We start from the raw sequence: 5763 nt of genomic DNA, 5'->3' as shown, positions 1-5763 counted from the left end.
ACTCCTCCTGTATACAGAGAACTTTTTTGTGCTGTGTGAGGGTATCAATTTCCATCTCCAGTTTTCAGTCCAGCAGGGATGGTGTTGGGGTGGCTGCAGCTGGCAGGCTTATCTGATACACTGGCTAAGGCTGAGGGTCTCACACCTTCGACGTTGACGGCCCTGGTTCCTCTGACGGCTCCATGCTGCAGAAAATGTGGAAAACAATTCTTTTATTTATTGTTTTGTTTGTTGTTCACATGCGAGAGCACAAAAGAGGCACATGGTCTATATATTAAACAGCACTTGTTCTTGATATTTCTCTTTATTTGCCTATTGCCTACTTGTCCTACCTTTGTTGTATTCCCATTAGCTGGAACTTTGAGCTGTCTGTCCCTTCCTTCAGCCCAGTGACAGATATTTCTGAGTGTCCAAGGCCTGAGATCAGGACTGGGGTTAACGCTGAGATCAGACTCTCTCTCTGTCACTTCATGACTGTACACATTGTTTATTATTATTTCTGTGTTATAGATTACAGGTAGAGTCACATGACCTCTCTCTGGAGATAATGAGGATGTCTTCTTTAACAACATTTTCATTTATTCTTCTTTTATTCCTTTGTATTTAACACCTGCTGATGATGAGCTTGGCCCTTAAGAGAAAGATGATCAGTTTAGATTATTACATTAAATGATCAAACTAGATGATTTGATTAGATGATTAGATTCGATTATTAGATTAAATGATCAGATTAGAGTATAAGATTACAGTAATACCTTGACTTATGAGTTTAATTGGTTCTGTGACCGAGCTCGTAACTCAATTTGCTCGTATATCAAATCAAATTTCTCCATTAAAATGAATTGAAATGCTATTAATCCGTTCCAGCCCCCAAAAAACCACACCAATTTTTTATGTAACGTGTTTTTTAAATAAGAAAAATGTACTTTATAAATAACAAATAATGTATAAAAAAATAATAATACATAAAAGAGAATGTAAAGAAATAAACTGGTTTTATTAAGTGTATTTACGTTGAAGATCAGAAGAAGATGCTGGCGGAGGTGGGAGGAGATTAGTGGAGGAGGGGGGCGGAGTTTTTCATTTCGTGCTCTATCGCTTAACCTAACTTACTCGCTACACACTTAATTTCTACAATTAATTGCTAAATTTAACTTACACACTATGCTACACTTTATCGCTAAACTTTTTTAAAAAAAAATTTCTTCACTTAATCACCTTCTTCTCTGACTTTTCCCTTTTTCTCCACACTTTCCTCGCTTTCACTTGCAGGGCGTTTCAATAAAAACCTGTCCAAAGGAGGTTTGTTTCTTCCTCCCTTTCAAAATGTTTGGAAAATGAGTGATGAAGTGTCTTTACACAGCGCCAACGCACGACCTGGAGAGATCACCACGTGAACTGACCGCTTGCTGGGCGACCGAGTGGTGGGTGGAGTAAGCTCTTGTAAGCGCTTGTAACTCAGATCTCGGCTCGAATCTTAAAGCAAAAAATCGACCGAGCGACGGCTCGTATCTCAGAAAACTCGTAAGTTGATTCACTCGTAAGTCAAGGTTTCACTGTATATGATTTGATTAGATGATCAGATTAGATTATTAGATTAGATGAGAACATTACCAAACGTCTTGTTTTAGAACAATCGTATTGGTCTGAACCGGTCTGATGGTGTGAGATGGTGAGGAGGACACTAACCTGGTCTGATGGTGTGAGATGGTGAGGAGGACACTAACCTGGTCTGATGGTGTGAGATGGTGAGGAGGACACTAACCTGGTCTGATGGTGTGAGATGGTGAGGAGGACACTAACCTGGTCTGATGGTGTGAGATGGTGAGGAGGACACTAACCTGGTCTGATGGTGTGAGATGGTGAGGAGGACACTAACCTGGTCTGATGGTGTGAGATGGTGAGGAGGACACTAACCTGGTCTGATGGTGTGAGATGGTGAGGAGGACACTAACCTGGTCTGATGGTGTGAGATGGTGAGGAGGACACTAACTTGGTCTGATGGTGTGAGATGGTGAGGAGGACACTAACCTGGTCTGATGGTGTGAGTTGGTGAGGAGGACACTAACCTGGTCTGATGGTGTGAGATGGTGAGGAGGACACTAACTTGGTCTGATGGTGTGAGATGGTGAGGAGGACACTAACCTGGTCTGATGGTGTGAGATGGTGAGGAGGACACTAACTTGGTCTGATGGTGTGAGATGGTGAGGAGGACACTAACCTGGTCTGATGGTGTGAGATGGTGAGGAGGACACTAACCTGGTCTGATGGTGTGAGATGGTGAGGAGGACACTAACCTGGTCTGATGGTGTGAGATGGTGAGGAGGACACTAACCTGGTCTGATGGTGTGAGATGGTGAGGAGGACACTAACCTGGTCTGATGGTGTGAGATGGTGAGGAGGACACTAACCTGGTCTGATGGTGTGAGATGGTGAGGAGGACACTAACCTGGTCTGATGGTGTGAGATGGTGAGGAGGACACTAACCTGGTCTGATGGTGTGAGATGGTGAGGAGGACACTAACCTGGTCTGATGGTGTGAGATGGTGAGGAGGACACTAACCTTTATTAGTAAGTTCATTATTTAGGATAAAGATAATGACAGTAATGACAATAAAAATGTTTCATATTTAAATCTCAGGTTCAGTCTGAGACTTTCTGCTTCAGAAATGATTCATCTGAGGTATTTATATCTGAATAACGAAGTGTTTTGTTTTTTTGTTCAGAAGTTGTGATTCTGGTTAATTGTCTCAGTGTGAGCTAACCCGCTACATGCTACACAACCTGTAGAGTGTGCTCACATTAGCACTGAATTTAAATGAACAGCTGAGTTACAGTTCCAGACGTTTCTCAGATTGTTTTTGTGAACATTATTGTTTAAAATCCTGTCAGGTTAGCTCTCTGTGCTAGCGGTCAGTTCCACTGCACTATAACTGCTCAGCCTTCAGCTCATCTCATCGCCTCCTTCTGTCAACGTTTTTCTATAAACTGCAGTCGTTAACTGAAGTCGTTGTTAAGCGTTAGCTCTCTCTTGCTAAGTTAGATTAGCTACATTACCATGGACCTCATTAAATCCATCAGCTATACATGTACTATTTACACTTGTGTCCAGACTCTTCACACAACACCGGATTAATGTTTTCAGTTTAAATTCTTTCTGAAGATGAAGCATGAAGCAGCAGCAGGTTTCAGCAGCCATGTGTGGGATCAATTCTCTCTTTACTCTGATGGACTGGATTCCTTTTCTGGATGTTATTCCCGCTTTGCTCCCGGGATACACTTCGGATCCACCACCTCATCGATGGGATAAAGCTCTTACTGAAGGCGAATAAATAAATAAACATCCGAGAGATTTACCATTATTTATTCCCTGTAAAGGAATAAGAGGAATAACATCCAAGAGTAAAGTATGCCTAAACTTTAGAAACATAAATAGAAATAATGAAAATAATAGAAATAAATAATAATAAATAAATAATAAAAATAAATCAGTATCTGTGTACACGTGCTAGTCAGCAGAGAAGCTGCTAGTGTTCAGCTGTGTTCCTGTTGGTCAGATGAAGTCGCTGCTTGTCATGACAGTAAATGAACACTAGGTGGCAGTGCTGCAGCTCTTACAGCGTGTGTCTCTGCTCGCTGTGGTCAGGTCTGCTGCTGCAGTTCTCCACACACACAGCAGGTGGCAGCATCAAGAAACAAACTGCCGATCATCTCGCATACTTTAAACACTTCAGGCAGAATGTAGTGGAGCTGCACGTGCACGAAACTGGATTTCCGGCTGAGTTTAGAGAAGTGTGTAAACAATAAAGATTTAAAAATAACCTCAGATAAAGGTCTGGATCAGGATTCAGGACTGATGAGTTCATCTGATCATCTCTAACAAAGAAGAGACAATCATTCTGGAGATCAGCTTTTTATTTATTTAAAGTGCAAAACTAACCTAATGGTTCCAACATGAATATTTAATCACTACTGAGATAAAGACTTGAAAATTTAGGAACAAACCATTCGGTTGAGTCAATAAACAAACAAACAAATAAACAAACAAACAAACAAACAAATAACTTGAGACAACAGAAGTGAACACTGCAGATTGTCTGGTCCCAAATACACTACTCACAAATATTCAAATAAAACCCAGGTGTGTGTGTGTGTGTCTCTGTGTGTGTGTGTGTTTCTGTGTGTGTGTGTCTGTGTGTGTGTCTCTGTGTGTGTGTGTCTGTGTGTGTGTCTCTGTGTGTGTGTGTCTGTGTGTGTGTGTCTGTGTGTGTGTGTCTCTGTGTGTGTGTCTCTGTGTGTGTGTGTGTGTGTGTCTGTGTATGTGTGTGTAGGGAGGGATTTGTGTTTATTTGATTACTGTTCCCTCTTTATTTTGGTTACATTTATCTGTTTATTGTGCTGATGAATAAACCACAAACTCATTAACAAAATAAAATAAAAGTAAACAATTCAGTTCAGCTCCAGGAGTATCTACACAACACCTACACAACACCTACACAACATCTACACAACACCCACACAACACCCACACATCTACACAACACCCTCACAACATCTACATAACACCCACACAACACCTACACAACATCTACACAACACAAACACAACATCTACACAACACCCACACAACATCTACACAACACCCACACAACACCTACACAACACCCACACATCTACACAACACCCACACAACACCCACACATCTACACAACACCTACACAACACCCACACAACACCCACACAACATCTACACAACACCCACACAACACCTACACAACACCCACACAACACCCACACAACACCTACACAACACCCACACAACACCTACACAACACCCACACAACATCTACACAACACCCACACAACACCCACACAACACCTACACAACACCTACACAACACCCACACAACACCCACACAACACCTACACAACACCCACACAACACCCACACAACACCCACACAACATCTACACAACATCTACACAACACCTACACAACATCTACACAACACCCACACAACACCCACACAACATCTACACAACATCTACACAACACCCACACAACATCTACACATCTACACAACACCTACACAACACCCACACATCTACACAACACCCACACAACATCTACACAACACCCACACAACACCCACACAACACCCACACAAAATCTACACAACACCTACACAACATCTACACAACACCCACACAACATCTACACAACACCGACACAACATCTACACAACATCTACACAACACCCACACAACATCTACACAACACCCACACAACATCTACACAACATCTACACAACACCCACACAACACCCACACAACACCCACACAACATCTACACAACACCCACACAACATCTACACAACACCCACACAACACCCACACAACATCTACACAACACCCACACAACACCCACACAACATCTACACAACACCTACACAACATCTACACAACATCTACACAACACCTACACAACATCTACACAACACCCACACAACATCTACACAACACCTACACAACATCTACACAACATCTACACAACACCCACACAACACCCACACAACATCTACACAACATCTACACAACACCTACACAACATCTACACAACACCTACACAACATCTACACAACATCTACACAACACCCACACAACATCTACACATCTACACAACATCTACACAACACCCACACAACACCCACACAACATCTACACAACACCCACACAACACCTACACAACATCTACACAACATCT

This window comes from Hemibagrus wyckioides, linkage group LG03 (assembly GCF_019097595.1).
Source record: "Hemibagrus wyckioides isolate EC202008001 linkage group LG03, SWU_Hwy_1.0, whole genome shotgun sequence".
NCBI lineage: Eukaryota > Metazoa > Chordata > Actinopteri > Siluriformes > Bagridae > Hemibagrus > Hemibagrus wyckioides.
Note: the sequence above shows the minus strand (reverse complement) of the source record.